Source organism: Coturnix japonica, chromosome 1 (genome assembly GCF_054131305.1).
Source record: "Coturnix japonica strain WE chromosome 1, WE-NBRP24, whole genome shotgun sequence".
Classification (NCBI taxonomy): Eukaryota; Metazoa; Chordata; class Aves; order Galliformes; family Phasianidae; genus Coturnix; species Coturnix japonica.
Genome location: NC_140663.1, coordinates 61,788,080 through 61,806,075, shown reverse-complemented (window position 1 = coordinate 61,806,075; position 17,996 = coordinate 61,788,080).

Below are 17,996 nucleotides of genomic sequence, written 5' to 3'. Positions count from 1 at the left end.
TAGCCCAATAATGGGCTCCACAGTCCTGCTGTATTCTTCTGAAAGTGGCAATAAAATTTACAGGTTTGAACTTGCCTTTCTGAGATCGGTGCTAGTTGAAAGTAGCAGTGAGAAACAGTAATTATTCTACAGATTATTGTTATTACAAAGTGGAATATTTGCATTACTATTTAGAGAGGTTACAGCGTACCTCCAGGCCCTGGCTGATCATCCCTGCGATGATGAGGGTGAGATGAGGCCACAACAATAGGCTGCAGTTACACAAACAGATTAAGGCCACAACAATAGGCTGCAGTTACACAAACAGATTATTTGTGTTTGGCATAACCGAGAGTGTGAAAACCCTTGTCAGGGAGGGAGAGGTCAGAAAACGAGTGGCTGATGGGGAGGGAGGCCATATGCCGCCTGCAAATGGGAGAGGAGTCGGTGGCTTGGCAGCAGAGCCACGCTTGAAGGTCACCACCCACCCCTGGCCCCTGGCCACATCTCGCTGTACTTCCTCCAGAGTTTCTGCCTCCTCAGTTGGGCCCAGTGTCAAATCGGCTGTCTGTGTGGCTTGTTTTAATTGAGGAGGCAAATAGCTCCAGCAAAGGAGGCAGGAAAGCAGCGGGAGCAGGAAGGATAACAGGCTGGGGGATTCCTCCCCCCCCCCCAGTATCTTTGTTTTGTTCCAACTGATTGCTAGTCATGCTTCCATAATAAAATTAACATTCCTGCTTAAGAACATTTCTGGGGTGAAGTCTTGAAAAGTTTTGTCATTAAGTTCAGCTGAAGCTGGTCCCGGCTCTGAAGAAACTCTCTTATCCTATTACTTTTGGCTTTCTCACATACTTAATCCTCGCTGTGAACCGAATGAGGCAATGATCCTACACAAAATAATATATTATCACATAATTGCAGATTGCATTATGTGGTGTAGTCATTATGGGGGCTAAACTGAGGTTACATAGATGGCCTTAATTCTGGCCTCTCCTTGCTTTTTAATGTTTGACTTTCTCTTATGGTGGCTTTTGAATGAAGTTTGCAGTTGTAAGTAATGATTAATTTTAATGTAATTATTACAACTTTGCTTTACATTGGTGTCTAACAGAGAATTTCACAGCTGTGTCCTTCATAAACAATGAGGCTTAGGCCTGCATGCTTAAGTTAATGAGTTTTCCTCAGTATTTTGTAAATTGCTTCGATGACTTTGGACACCTCTGTCACTGTAACTCTTCTGTTGTGATTCAGTAATATACTACATTTTCAAAATATGAACTTTAGAACTGATTTGAGTGGACCAAGGTTGGAATGCACCCTTCATGAACTTGCTAAATAATATATTTATGCATACTCATATATGCTTGTATCTGCAACTGTATAATTTTATTTCTTTCACGATGGATTCTTACACCAAATCTACTGCTGAAGCACTGAGAACTGAATTTGCCTGATACCTCCTCTGTCCTTACGAATAATTATTGTTTTAACAAAAAGATCAGGTTCTGCTTTCAAAACACAGAAAGCATCAGGGATTTCAAGTGAGGCACATGTCAGGTTTGGACCTAAATGTAACCGTGGGCATGAAGGTCGTTGTGCTGACTTTAAGGTTTCTGGACGGAAGTAAAGTTATTCTGGATGTAACATTTGCAGACCTGGAACCTAGATGTGGAATCACATCAAGGGAATCTAATTTGAGATCATACCATATCCCTTTCATTTCTTGACCTTTTAGTAAAAAATTGTAATGAACACTGTTACAAAATTTATAATGTAGGACAGTTATCTGTATACGTATGATGCATGAAGCAAAGTATCTTGGCTATGTAACCATAACACTCAGCTTCCTACTCTGCCTCTATTGTTTCCTGTTCTCGCAATTGTTAAGTAAAAATTAAACCCAGAACATAAGAAGTGTTTATGTTTATATCATATTAAGTTACAACCTTGCTATTTTTAGTTCATAGTACATAGTGTTACAGAAGACAATAATTTCACCACCTGCTGTAGAAAGTAATTAAAGGGAAGTAGTATTCAACAGCTGTTTTTCTTAATGAGACATTTTTTTCCATTGATGATACGTTAGACTGTGTTGTTGTTTGTTTTGAAAGAAATACGAAATAAAACTTAGAAGCTTCAAATTACTCTGGTTTCAGGTACAGCAAAATTTAAGAAGAGATTCTAAGTTGATGCACTTTGCAGTAGCTCAAAGAATTGTTCAGCAAAAATTAATTCTCGAAGTAGACCAAATATGACTCGAAAGGTTCATTTTTGTATTTGTACATACATGGTAAAAATGATGGTAATCTATTAGTATTAAGCTGTTTAGAATGATTTTGCATGTAGACCATCTCCAGTGACAAAACTTTGGTTTTCTCAACACTCCCATTATTGCTTTTGAGCCAAATTTCCAGCAATATTAGAAGTTATCCACGGTAATAGTATTTAAGGTTAGACAAGGATGCAGAATCTTTCTTTCCTGCACCCTTTTCACAGACATTGTTGCCACTGAAATTGGTAGCGTTGTCCTCAAATACGACTGGTCAAACCTCTGTCTACTTTGGGATATAACAGAAATCTTCCATTCCAATTTTTATAAGAGATCACTGTCAGTGCCCAAACTAATTCAGAGATGTTCTAAAAGGAACAAATATTTTTCTTACCACTAGTCTATCAGTTTAAATATGGTAAACTTCAGAGTAGCTAAATGCAAATCACAGATCAGTTTTGGGGAAATTTTAAAATATGGATTCAGATTCTGCATCAGAATGTGAAAATGTTTGTTGATTTTATGGAACATTTTAATTATTTCTTCCAGGAATAATGGTCTGTTATTTATTTAGTGGTCCGTGATAAATTCAATGAGAAACCGGAGACTCCAGAATACCATTAGTTAAAGTATTGTTGGTTTTGAATGAGCAGTGGATGAAACCACAGCCAAACCTTTCTTATACTAAAAATACTGGGCCAGATTTTCAAAGCATAGCTCAGACACCTGGCTCTGGGCACTGTCCCAGCCTTGATTACCATTATATGAGTCATGGAATAATTTTATTTTGAGGGACTGTGTGTGGAAATGAAACTGCTTGAGTTTTAACAAAGCATCCCATAAGAAATTTTCCTTGGTCCAAGATACAAGAAAAGGAGGAGTGGGAGAGGAAGGGAGTAAAAAAATCCAAATCCCTATTGACAGCAGCCACTGTAACAATTATTGGGGTGTTTTCTAGGGATACAGGACACCAAAATTCAGGCTCTGAGTATTGTCCTTAGATATGTTGCTGGTAGGATCTATGGCAGCCTCTTAAAAATATGTATGTATTTTTAATTTAAAATAACTTCATTTCATTTTGATGCAAGTTGAAGATGTATTTTGAAATCCCTCCAGGTTTCAAGAAATGACATCCCTTTTAATTTAAACTTTCCTGAGGTATTCTACTTCTCTCCCTTAAGAACTGCACCATCATAAGAAAAAAAAAAAAAAAAGGAATATCAGTGTTTTTAAAATACTTTGTGCATGCAATTGCCTTTAAGAAATCCTTGCTAAATACGCCTATGAACAGGGAGCTAGGAGTCTTGTTGTTGCCATGTTCCTGTTGCCATGTAAGGTGGCAAACTGTTGTACCTTTTTGAAGGCATCTATACACATTTACTTTTATTTAGATATTATTTAGACTGGTAGCTTAGTAGCTGTAATTTTGTTCTGAATGTCTGTCCAGCAATTATATGTCTGTTTATAATTTATTTTGCATAGTGAGAGTTCAACTATCTATTATTGAGTATATTTTTAATATTTTTAATAAAACCATGGGGGGGAAAAAAAGTAATGAATAAAGAGGAAAGTTTTTTCTTTCCATTAAGAGTGCAATCTGTACTGTACAACAAAACGTTGATCTTCCTTATTTAAATCTTTGTTAGAACCTTTGTAGAGATCTTCCCCAATCTTCTTTGGTACAACTTTGCTTTCAACACAGCCCATGCCTGCGAGGTCATTCCCACTACTCATGCATGCTTTGGTATGGCATGGGCCAGGTGGAGTTTCATTCCCTAGGCTTCAGGACAGCTTTGGATGATTTAGATTGCCTTTGGCATCAGTTGTCTGGCCAATGCTCCAGTGAGGATATTATCTCCAAATTCCTGCTTGGGAGTTTGCATACAGAGCCTTTTGGAAAAGACAGTCTATACGTGGGGAAGCTGGCTGGAAAATGCACAACCCTAGCTGGCGCTGAAATGTTGGTAACTAAATTCACTAAAATTGCTTGTTGCACTTTTAGGGACAGACAGCATATGAATTTTTTAATTGCTGGAAGAAATCTGGTTACCCTGTGATATTCCAGGCTCAGATCTGTTAATAACCATACTCTCTGAGTGTGATTTAAGTCTCTCAGGTTTCCCATCACTAAAAGTACTTTGCGGATTTTGTGCACTCTTTTTTTGCATACTTATTACAGTGCTGTATTATGCTTTACTGAGTTAAGTAAAGGGACAAGGGACTAGTTCACACCCACATTCCATATATTAGACAAGATAAGGTTATCTGTTGAAGTAGGAGTACAAAGAAATTTGTCTTGAGAAATGAAGTTTGATTTGTCCTCACCAGCTGAAACACTGAGTGTGTAGAGAACAAATCTCAGAGGAAATGGAGAACATTTCTTTCACAATTTTCCTCTGCTTTCCTTTTACCACCAATCCTCAGCAATGAATTCAAACGTTTTCTCCATTGTTGGAAAGCTGTGCCCAGCTTTATGACTTTAAAATCAAATCCTGCACTAGCTCTTCTGCAGTTTCTCTCAGATCTTTTGTGGTATTTTCCAGGTTATCACAAAAAGTGCATCCGTTCTGTTTCTTCATGCACCACCAAGTAGGGGCTAATCATAGGACATGTTCCACAAGTCATGCAAATATCGTATTAACTGTTCACAGAAACAAAGACAGATGGCTGGAGGATGGTTTTAGCTGGATATGCATTTTGTTTCTCCTCTGAACCTAAACTTACCATGCTTTTTTTTTTTTTTTTTTTCCCCCTCATAGTTTTTTCCATGTTGCAAGCTCTGGGGGAACAGGACCTACATGGGCATGACATTACTTGTCTGATCTCTCATTCTCTGCTTTGAGTCAAATTTCAAGATGAATTCTTGTCCAGATGTTGCACACCTCTCCTGAGATCATAGTGATTCTATCTGCTGATGTCTGAAACTGTCAAAACTTCTGCTGGGACAACTGGTCACAACCTTTCTGTGAAGTCAAGTTAATAATTAATAGACTTTCTCCTTGAAATGAGTGTATGCTTGCTTCTTGGTAAGCTTTCAGTAGCTATTTACAACCTATCTGAAGTATTTTGCAAGGTAGATGGCTAGCTAACAAAGTGACAGAACCTGTTCAACAAACACATTGAGCATATCCAGTTATCTGTAAGAACAGAAAAGGCATTTATAACAACTTCTCAGTCCCTATGAAGTCTATGTATTTAAAGTGTGCTTGAGTTAAATTACGTTAAAAAGTTGTATTATATCTCACCTACTGACTGCCCTTGATTTGATATGAAATGCATTTACATCTTTGAATTCAAGTATTCTTACTCATTGCCTCCTTGATGATCTCGTATATTATTTTTTCCCCCAAGAAGTGTTAGAGAACAAGTCTTAGCCAAGAATTCTTCATTTATTTCTTTATTTCTTCAATTTATGATAGAGATGAATGGCAAATAATTTTTAAAAATAATTTTTACACGGTGGATTTGCAAACATATGTAAAATTCCACATGCACAAACAGCATATCAAGGTAGTTTCAAAGTGCTGAGGGGCCGTTTTGGTACCTGAGCAAGGAAGTATCCAAACCAGGCTCACAAGCATGGCAATGCTTTCAGTACTTCACCTGACTCCATGTCTTTCACCCAGAGAAATGGAATTGCACCCTGCTGCTTTTCAAAGCATTAGCCAGGGGTCTTTCTTGCTGTAATGTAGTCAATGGAGGTTGAAAACAGAGATGCATCTTTTCTGCATACTGTCTCCTCAAGTCTGTCAGCACAGTCACAAGCCAGTACAATATACACGGCAGACAACGTATGGTGACAGTACCAGCTCTCCCTCTGAGGCTGATTCTAGCTTATAGATAAAAAGGCCTGCATCAGCCTCTTTAGTGTGAAATCTGCTGCATCAGAGTCAAATAAGCTCCACATTGCCTCTTAAAGACTGAATGATAAATAGCAGCAAAATGTGCTTTGGTGAATGGATTTCTTTCAGCAGGTGACTACATAAACTAAATCTTGGCACTAGAGCTTCAAGTGAGTGAAGTATTGTGGTTGATGGTCTTAAATCTTTCTTCTGCTAACACTGTGCAGGAAAGACTGCGACTGAAATAGGTATAATTAGTGAACCGTGATTGAATTCTCATCATCAAGAAGACAACAACTCTTTCACAGTTTCTACTTTGATGTCATCTCTCATCTGTAAAGCTGTTCTACTCGAAACCACTTGAAGGTATTTTTCTTTTGAATTGGCTGCTTTAGACCGTCTTTAGTGCTAGATTATCGCTGTCGGGTTTATCACAAGCTGTCTAGATACAGGATGATTTCTCTTTTCATGATAAAACACAGCACTCCTCTAAATTCAGCTTCCAGTTCAAGATGAAGGTGCTTCACAGCTGAATCTTCTGTTGCTGGTTTCCAAATATCCAGAATCTGGATCAACAATCTCACAATTTCTGTGTCGCTATTTTTGTTTTATTTACACTTCACAGTAACAACTTGGGTGATAATGACTTGATACAGTTACTGTCTCTCTGCTGACAAGAGCAAAGATCTGTCATCATCTCCTATCTAGTAGCATTTTGCACTTTTGAATCTGCATGAAGTGTATTACACTTAACCAGCACTTTGCAGGGCCTCAGTTTTTTTTATTTTTTTTCCTGAAAAAGACACTATTTACCTTATACATAGTCCCTCCACTTGGAGCTTTTCTTGACAACTTCCAAAGTGTCTTCTGGATCAGGGAGCACTATTTTATTCTTTTGATGTAATAATTAATATGCAAACAATTTTCCTTGTAACCATGCTGCAGAATTGCCGATAACATATGTGGGACTTCGCCAGCATGTAAGTGTCTGTCATAACCACGTCTTGAATACTGCAGAAAACTGCTCCATGATTTTATGCCTTAAAATGATATTAGATTGTCGATTGGGTTCTGCAACATTTTGAATTGCACATTGTGCATGCTTAAATAGGTGCTGACTGGTACCTTTGTATTTTCTAGTCCTCCCCACTTTTGCTTCAGTACTATAATGAAAACTTTGTGCATTGTGAACAAAAATTCAGCAACATTCAAGTAGAAGCACTTGTAGCAGATGTATAGAATGACCGATACCCTGGATACCCTGGTATCCAGTTCTTATTTCAGCGGTCATCCTAGGAAAGCTATTCATGCAGAAAAATGACATCATATGAAAAAAAAATACCCATGTCATACTCACATTTTGTCCCTCTTTAATACAACTCAGCCTGGCTGATGAATAAAATGGCTAGATCCTGAGTGGATATGTGGATTAGAAGCACATAGTTAATAGGATAAACCTCCTGTTTGCCTTTGTATCTGTGCAAAATCCCTCAATGTTTTTTCCCACTGAGCACTTTTAAAATAAAGCTTTGACATCTAATTAGCTATTTTCTTTTTAAACATCATCTTTTGTCTTTGAGTATTCCATTGTCACTGTGAAATGCAAGAAGTCTTGCAGATCTAGGAGCTTAGTGAATGAAGAAAATAATTAAATGGGGTCACCAAGTTGATGTTTTGTAGCATGACATAGAACTAACACCCGCTTCTTGTTTTTTTAAGGACTAAAAAATCCTCGACATAATTAGTTTCTTTAATCTGGTAAGCAAAGTTACCTCCTCTTTCTCTAATGCTTTCTTGTAAATGCAACACCTTGAAGATCAGAAATGCTTGGTGAGGAATTGTATTAGAACAGCTAATTGAAAAAATTAAGACAACCTGGAATCTGTCCATCTGTCTGCTGCTAGCAGGGGATTGCATGTAAGGCTTCTTGCACTGGCACCTCTGCATCATTCACTCATGCGTAAAACAAAATGCAGTCAAATGACAGTGAATTTGAGTAAACTGATACACCATCTCTGTAGTTTAGTATGATATACATTGCTAAGCATTGAAAGGAGGAAAGAGCTGTCTGGGTTAGAAAAGCTGTCTAGGAAAAGCCTGAAGCCTGAGGTTTCCACATAGTTCATCACACACACTCATTGTCATCAGGTAAAAGACAGAAAACACCTTATCCTGCTTGGTGCATCTCCCTTCACCAAACATGTTGAGTTCTGGCTGCTCCCATTACCTCTTCCTTTGATTACTTAAGTTGAGCTTTTGGTCTTTTTCTTCCAATGTTCCTTTTCACAGGCCAATTTCATGGCAGAGTGCTGGAGGGGATGATAAACAGATGGATTAGGGAAACCTCTTTGTGCAGTCAACCAGGTGTCTTCTCCTCCACATTAGACAGGTCATAGGACAGCAAAGGGAGCCAATGAACAGAGGAGAGGGGCAGGCAGTGCAAGGGCTGAATCCCAGAGCACCATCCAAAAGCTGGGCACAGAGCAGGGAGCCCTGCTACAGGGCTGGGGTTTCAGCAAATCAAGTGAAAAAAGGCTGAGTTTTTCTCTGCATCACACACACCTGTGCGAGGGGCACAGACAGTACCCTTAAATATACCTGTAATGTTATGATTTATCAACTCTGTTAGCATTTATCAGCTGTGATTAAAATCTGGTTGGTTGAGAATAAGTATTTTGCCCCTCCCTCCCTCCTGGCCAGTAGAACTTGATACGTAATCTAAAATTCCACTACAAGCATCCAAATTTAATATGACTTTCCATTATTAACAACATTGAGCTTTTCCTCTCCTACAGGATGAAATTAATCTCCCCCCAGAACCCTACCAAATCTGAAATTTGTTCACACATTCAGTGCCAAGAAAACACAGATTATGGGTAAGAGGCTGGAATGTAACTTGCAATGCCATCAAAGCACCGAACTGAGCGCAGAAGTATTACAGCTTGAGATGAGGCTACTGATTCAAACACAGTGTTAATATGGAGCTTCGAAAGCATGCATCTGCAAAATCGACAGCTGACCTTTGCTCACACTAAACCCATTCTTTCTATTGATCCACATAGATGTTTCACAGTAAAGGCCATGGCAGGGAAACAGGGACAAAGACAGTCTCCTAGACCTCCAAAGTAAAAGAAAGGAGAAGTAGCAGGTATAAAAATAAAGAATATAAGCAAATGTTTCCTACCTCTAGACACTTGCCAACCACTGTGCCCTCTGCTTCTCTACCCCATGCCTTCCCCTGAGGACAGGGTGCCCAGCATTGCCTCAGTAGCAAAGCCTCAGCATCTCCTTGGGAACTGCTTCTGTGCAGGCGCCCACCCCATCACGCTTGGGAGCTACAGAACTACTGCAACATGGAAGGACGGTTATGAAATAACAGATTCCTCCTGCTGCTCTGGTGGCTGTCACATTTCACACCATACCTCTCTCCTTTTCACAGGCACTCTGGCTGGATTAAATGGATTAAGAACTGGTTGATAAATATGAATGGAGCTGCATGTTGATGTGGAAAAAGGTTTTTACTGTTTATTTCTCTGTGAATGAATCATGAACAGAAATTTCTTCAAGTGCATCAGGAATTAATTCCTAGAGACTCCTTGGGCTGACAAACTGAAGAGCCAAAATATGTTAGAAAAAGAGTATTTCTATTTATCTGAGAATCTCTCGCTTCAAACCTTTATTTCTGAGTGCAATATTTACTGTGTAGATTATTCCCATAAAACAACATAACATTACAATCCATCTCAAGTAAAAGGATTTACTGACATTAGAAGACTTTAGATTTGGCAGGATGTCTTTGCTATATCAAATGACTGCATCTGATCAAGTCTCCCCAGTGTAGCGCTGCACACTTTAGGTGGTCCAAATGTGAGAAGGACTGATGCTGAGGAATTTGCTAAAGTTATTTTGGTGGTTCTGTTGATGGTGTTGTTTTAATTTTATTTTATTTCACAATACCGGTCTGCTGTTCCAAAATTGGGAAATAGTGTTTTATGTTATTCATAAATTGACAGTAGAACTTACATACAAAGGTTTATACATATGCATATATGGAGAGATGTGTAAAATTCAGATTTACTTTTAGATTTAAAGCACCTTGCAAATTTGTGGGGGTCTCCGTGGGGGTTTTTTGTTTTTTGGTTTTTTTTTTCCATCTGATGCCATGTTTAGCCTGGCTACTCACTATATATATATTTCAGCATGAAATAATCCCATTCGCCTCACATGGATAGTATATTTCAATGTAGGGCTAGACATAAAAATACAAAGATTATAAGCACAGACTTCTGAAACAAAGAGCAAAATCTTGGGAACAATTTTTTTCTGATCTTCCAAGAAGGTTTATCACTGTTGTATATGTGACTCCGTTCAGCTGTTGTCTGTCACTATCCTCATGCCTTTCCCTAGTAAGGTTTGAATATGTTTCCTACTGTCAGACTAATCTGTCAAAAGTCTTTAAGATTGCGAGATAGTGAAAATTATAGGCGGAGTAAAGAAGCCATCATCAGATAAAGCAAACTCTTCTTCTGAAGTTTTCTCAAGCTGGTTAGGCATTTTGGAAGAATCAAACCACAGCAAGGACAAAGCATTGGTGTTGAACATGACCCTCATGCAGTATGTTCTGAAAAACTGAAGGTACTGATCAGTTAATGCATACAGAACTGTATCTTGAAAATAGATTAATCTATACACGCTTCTCTTCCATATGGTGCCATAGAGGAGGGAATTCAAAGTGCGCAGAGCTAGTAAGCTGCTTCATAATCTGGAGTATGATGCATCATATGGATCAACACTTCCCTGAAGAGGCCAGATCAGGTTCTGAATTTACAGAATTAGTCTACAGCAAGTCCATCCTGGACACTCAGGACTCTGTCACATTACTCCAAGAAAGAAGTGCTCCCCAAGGCAATTCAAGTATACCAGCTAGTGCCATAGAGAGTAGTAAACCCTTATCTGCGCTTTCTTCCTAGTAACGAGCCTGCGTAGTTATATCCTTAATGTTCTTTAGATAGAGTAAGCCACAATGCAATTAGGATGTCCATATGGGCAGTCAGTGCAGCATAGCTAGTACACTGTAAATTCATATCCTTGCTTACTGAGAATTAATTATCTTGTAGACAAGCCATGTGTCAGTGAAATCCATTTATTACTTTATAGGATATACTGTCTTCTAGGGAGGCTGGCCCAAAAGATGGGGAATTGAAGCTATGATTGGCAAAGCAAAAGCATTGGTAGGAAATGTAGTTTTATGCCAAGTTAGATGATTTAAAATGATCTGGCTCAGTTTTCAACACCCCTCCCCCATTCCCTAATTTGGGTCAAACAAAGCCAAACTCAATGCGTTAGTATGGATTTTTTTTTTTGGGGGGGGGGGGGGAAGAAAAGATATATATATATTTTAATTGCTCATTTGCTCTTATGGAAATTAATTCTTGGTCAAAATAATATTTCTATGGGAATTCTTCATTGGATTCCACAAGCTTATTTGTCTTAACTTCTTTCTGGTCTATGTTCACACAAGTCAATAGTGTTGAACCAGAATGGATAATCCTCTTACAGAACTTGATTTGCTGGTATGGCAGACTTTTTTCCTCCTTGTAATCAAAATATCACTGGAAGTAAGTCTATGTTGCCTTTGTGCCTATATAACAAAGTCTTAAGAATTATTGTGGTTTGAAAACTAGGTTAGTGAATTGACCTGGGCACATTAATAAAAAAAGGAACTGGGGAACTACTGTTGAAAAAAATAAATGAATAAATAAAAATCCATACTTGAAATTTCAGCGAGACTGCTCTTTATGCAATCAGGCTTGGTTATGGTTAACAAACCTTTGAGATGGAGATTGGGTTGTGTGCCTCATATCTTCATTTCATGTGACTATAGAACATATGCATGTGTCATGGCACCTCGTTGTTCTTCTGATGATTTATCGTATCTTTGTGGGATGGTTTGTTTCCCACTATGAAATGTAAATTTATCTTGCAGTGCTCCTGCTGCCTGTATAAAGGTTAAGAAGATATATAGATATACATTTAACGCTATACTTGCTACTTCTGTAACAGAATTTGAATGATTATTCTAGCACCATAAAAGCTTTTCAACATCTACATTTTCTGATCTTAGGTATTTTGTTTTAAATGCCTTTTTTAAAAGGCTTTGCAGGTCAGATTATATAATCACTGACTGTTTGCTGACAGACTAACTCACGGAATATGGTTGGTGCCAAGAAATTGAAGTTCCCCATGTTGCAAACATTCAAACGTTGCTTTAGGGCATCTTAAAGGGAATACTGCAAATAATCTTCCCCTAAAAATAAAAATAACCTCATATAAATTCAGGGTTGCAGGTACTGTTGACATTGAAAGGTTTATAATTCTTGTGTGAGTAATCAGCTGAACTGTTGAAAGTACCTCAAGCTTTCTGTGTGTCAGTGAAACTCATGCACAATGGAATGGTTGGCTGTTACCCTCGAGCCTCTCTCACAATTCAGGATCACCAAAATGAAACATCATTCCCAAAAATCATGGAGATTCTCTGACATGACTGAGCATCTACTTAGGGTTCATCTCTCTTATATGCCTGGACAGTGAATACACGTAGGGCTTCAAAAAAGCTTCTAGGCCTAACCTTTTTCACTACTATTACTCTTAAATAGCAACTCTCTATTTCACTTGTAGTGAAGGCTAACTCAGAAGAAAGCATGCAGCTCCCACTATCATTTATTTTCTTTTCTCATGCAAGTTATTGAACAGATGATTTTGCTGACAGCTGTATCCAGGATCTCACCTGTATCAGTTGGGTACACCACAACCTTTTTTGCTACAAAAACAGCAAGTGAAATTCCAGTCATTACACAAAAAAGGGCTTTCAATCCATCATACAGTCACACTATAGACTCATCCGTGCGCAGATTCCTCATACATCCGCTGGTAATACACATTCAACCTTTTTCCATTCTATTCCTTATAGGCTCCTTGCCAATAAACATGGTGGGTATTTTTGTTGTTGTTGTTGTTTTCAATTTTGTTGGTTTCCATTGCTCCAGAATAGGTTTCACACCAGCCTTGCTCTTTGTCTTCTCTACAGATAAAGGCAAAAAACTGCTTACCTCTTTCTCTGACCAGATGTCTACTCGTAGCTAGCATTAATTATGAATCCTTTTTTTCCAGTCTTGTTTCCCTCTGATTCATCTTAACACTTATCAGCTTGAAATTATGGCTCTCCCAAAAACCTTGAGAATGCAGATAAAATTTCATTTATCCTTAAATTCTTTGCTTTCTAGCTTGTAATAAAAATAGTATACATGACAATGTGAGCTAGGAGGGAAAGTGCATTTGCAGGGAGTAGGGTATCTCTCTACTATTTGGGGCTGGCATTAACAGTGCTGAACTCGAATGCAAGACCTTACCTTACCTTGTCTTAGTTTGCTATTATGCTTATGACAGTCACCTTAGGGAACATTTTACCAATCAGAAGCATAAAACTGTACATCTACTGGCAGTAATCAACATCAAGTGAAATCCAATTCTACACCTTATTTTCAGCAGTTCTTAAGACTTTCACCAACCAATTTCACAGTTGGCCCAACCCCAAATAAAGGTCTCAGTCCACATATACTGCAACTAGGATGAAATTAGGATTGCATTAAGAGGCAATAAAGCACACTTGTCAGCTGAGAGGAAGCAGATAGGAAAGGAGAAGACTTTAATTCTACATACTAGCTGATTCAGCAGCTGGAATAATGCTTCTTTGAAGGGAGTTTATATTATGCTGTCTGACTTTGCAGCAGAGCAAAAGTGGAGGAAGAGGAAAAATACTCACAGAATTGGGCATTAAACCCAGCTGTAGAGGAGAAAGAGGTAGCCAAGTGGTTGCGAGAGACTCTTCACTGCTGTTGGTCATCTCCTGGGAAGGCCAGGCCTCCTTCTGGTGGCTTTCCAAGCAGAGATGGTTCCTGGGGAGGAAAGCAGAGTGGTTTAGGTGGTCAGAAAATTTTAGTTCTCATTTGGACAGAAGCTTGGTCCTAATTAAGAGTGTGAACATACACCAAGTTAGTTTTCAGTATCATTCTGCCTGATTAAAGGCTTCTATCCCTCACTTCTTGCTATTCTCTTCATTTTGATTGAAATCAAGGCTTCCTAAATGATATTTTTTTTTCATATAGGGGCTGTTATTTAGCTCATATGCCAGGATATGACAAAGAGGTGCAACCAACATGAAAACACTTTTAACTGTGAGCTGAAAAAGAAAGAAAAAAACAAAAAAAAAAACCAAAACAATTTTTTTAGAACAATCATTTAGCTCTGCTTAAAGTTTAGGTTTGGAAAATAAATACATCTGTTTAATTTTGCAGATTTTTGCACGTCAGCTAGAAGAGCTTAAACTGAGGAAAGTTTGAGTGTCTGAAGTAAAGAACCATATTTGGTTCTTTTTCTCCTGGCAGTGTAAATAATTTCTCAGAGAATAAACATAGGTTTTCATTAGCACCAATCCCTTACAAAGGGTTGCTTCTTGGAAAAGTACCAAGAGTGCACAACTATTAATTCAGATCAATATGTGACTCTAACAGAGAATGCAAAGCATACCTAACCCAACTAACTATGCCCCTGATAAATGTTGTGAGAGCACTGTGTCACCCGTGCCTTTCCTTTCTTTATTTCCATTATCCATCAGGACAGGCCATGAGGGAATGCCTGGGAACTGTGTCGTTCCCTGCAATAAGCCACAATGCTAATGAGGCATAGCAAATTGAGGAAGTATCATGTATAATCCTGATCCCTCATTGACACTATTACCAGTATAGATTTCAATTCACCATTTGTTACATGCTTAATACAGACAAAGTGGGAGGGTGTAGAAGAATTACTCCTTCAGTCACTGCATTTTTTAAACAGTTGTCATCCTCCAAGTCAAAACTCTCTGGTAATACCCTCCGTTTTTGCTACTGCTGTTTCTCAGCAGGATTTGCTGCTTATTCTTGTAGGGGGTCAGCCAGACTTTGTCTTTCTCACAGTTTCAGTTTCCTACTGGGATTAAGGGTCTAGCATATTTCTGCAACAAAACAACAAACCCAAGATAAACAAATGTACTGAACAAGATGGCTTTGGAACGTGCTTGCATTTTAGGAGTCAGCTGCAAACTTTGGTTTTTTTCATAAGGTGCTCCAGAGGGAAACCAAGGTGAACAAATGATTTTACTGAGTTTTCATCAGAATGATGGCACATTTTGTAGTTTGGTGGAGTTTGAATTAAAATGCTAATTGTTTCTTCAGATGTGTTGTTTTAAGTCAAGCACTCTGTCATCCTTCTCAGAAATGGTATTTTACACTACTTTGAAAGATCCCAGGCTGCCCTGCAGACAATGAATCTCATTACATAGTTACGATGGAAAATGGTAAAGACTTACCAATGGATTGAAAAGTGGACCAGGCTTTTTCTTTAAGCCACTTTCTTTTTACATTAGGAGCCCAATGACTGGTTCTTCTTGCCTATGAAGGGACTCCCACCAGAATACTCATCCCCTGCAGCTTTCCTTGTGTGTCCTTCAGATGGTGGGAGTAGACAGGAGAAACATCCCATGCTCCTGAACACCCAGGTACAGTAGTCTGTGTCCCTGCCATAACCAAAGGGATGCAAAGAACTGACTTGTCTCACAAAGATACACTTGGATCAGGGTTACTCAAGCCAAGGGGACCCTTCCTGCCAGGAAATCCACTCCCAACCCAACAGCGCAATAGAAAACCAATGCCAGATGCAACAATGTTCACTGTTTTCAAAGTAGTACTTCACTGACAGTTGAACCTTCAAACCGATGACTCCTCCCAAAAAGGAGGAGTTTTGGACTTTTATTAAAAGGCATTCACACCAATGCATCACCAATATTCATCTGAGTCTGGCTCCTCTATGCATAAGCGACACATTTAAGCAGCACATTTAAACTGCTGCTTAATCTATAAATAAAGAACTTTTCAAAGTGAAGTAGAATTTTTTCCATAGCACTGAATGCATTTTAAATTGTGAATAAGGTGAGACTTTCACAGAGACCTGACAAAATAGAAGACTGATAACAGAACGAGGGTATTTCACAATGAGGTATAAAGTTATTATCACCACTTGATTAGGAAGATTTTTATTAGTCCCCTCTGATTGCTCCTCATAAATAGTGAGACAACCGAATATCCCTGTAATGACGGCCACCGTGCATGAGTATTTTAATAATCACAGTAAAGGCACTATGTAAGAGGAAGAATACTTGGAACTCTTTATAAAACTAGACCTGATTAGGAATTGTGCAGCAGAGGTGCCTATGTTAAACTGTGTATAACTTTCAGGCCACATATTCATTGCACTGAGCGCTTACAGCTTTGGGATGAAGAATTAGTTCCTGTTCCATTCAGTATTTTATTTTCTGGATAAATGTGGTAGTTTTAGAGAAAAGGTATTCATTTTGGCTCCAGTATGACTATTTCTATAAAAATGCGTTTGAAAGGTCTTTGATTTAAGTTCTTGACATGCTGTCAAATGATCAAGTGTCACAAAAAAAGTGGTAACTTTTGATCTCATTAATAAGCTAACTGAACAGTAGTTTAAATGTAGCGTAGCATTTTCATGATTTAAACTTTTATCAGGGTATTTTAAACAGGAAGACTGATTAATTTTAATAGGATTTCTATCATAAATGAGAAAACTGTCCAAATTTTGTAACCAATACATTTTTCACTTAAACACTCTAAAGTGAAAAGCTACTTAATCAGGTGACTTAAGCCAATATAAGGCAGATCTACAGTGTTAGCTGCTGTCTCATTCATAGATCTCCCATACAATTCATTTTCAAGTGTTTATGGTCAAATGGAGATGTTTAGTATTAAGTGACAACTCTTTGGTTAAATTCACGTTACTTCTTTAGTTACATTAGCTATGTATAATTATATTTGATATTCTGTTTGCAAAACAGAGAGAGACCTAAAGAAATCAATTCATGAAGGACAGCATCTTGTGGGTGGTTGTAGCAGAGAAGAGAGTGACCATGAAGGAGAGGTAGAGCAATCCACATTTCCCTGTACTGCTTGAGGGGAGGAGGTAGAAGAGTGGGTGGGGGCAAGGTATTCTCAGATTGCTGCTGTATCATTATGCAATAAATTATACTAATCTTTCTCACACTGAGTTTGTTTGGCCCATGATGGTAACTGGTGAGACATCCCTCTGTCTTTACCTCAACTCGTGAGTTTTTTGTTTGTTTGTTTTCATTAAAATTTATCCCACTGTCCTTCTGAGGTTTGGGAAGGGCAGAATGGATTAGAAGTCCTTTACTGCCCATCAGTGTAAAACCACTACCATGTCACATTACTATCAGCTCAGCTTTATTCACTTATGGATGAATATTGCTGCTTTTCTCCCTGCTTCCATCTCCTTCTCATTATTTCAATGTTTTATTGTTAGAAATAACTGAAATTTACTCTCTTCAGTATGATTCAATGCTCATGTACCTGCATGAAATACATGACATTTTTTAAATTGAAAAGAATGGTTTGTGGGTTAGGTTGTGTTCTACTTTAAGATAACAATAGAACATTAATAACAAAATTAAGAGGAAGGTAACAGATAGCTACTGTGTTTTGTTTTGCGAGACTATGAAGCTGATTCGCTTTTAATAATGATTTTTATTACTGACATCCTGTAGCAATAAATGATCAAATCTATTACACATAATTAACTTTTGTTTATTATTGTATCCACTGTTTATAATTCAACAGATAATTTCCCATTCATTATATAATACATTAGACATTCAGTAACAGTAGTATCAGCATGTAAATATAGTCATGCCACATAGATAAGCTAAGTAGACTAGAAAACTATTATTCTTCAGTTTATAGTAGAGTTTACATTACTCTCAAGATTAGGCT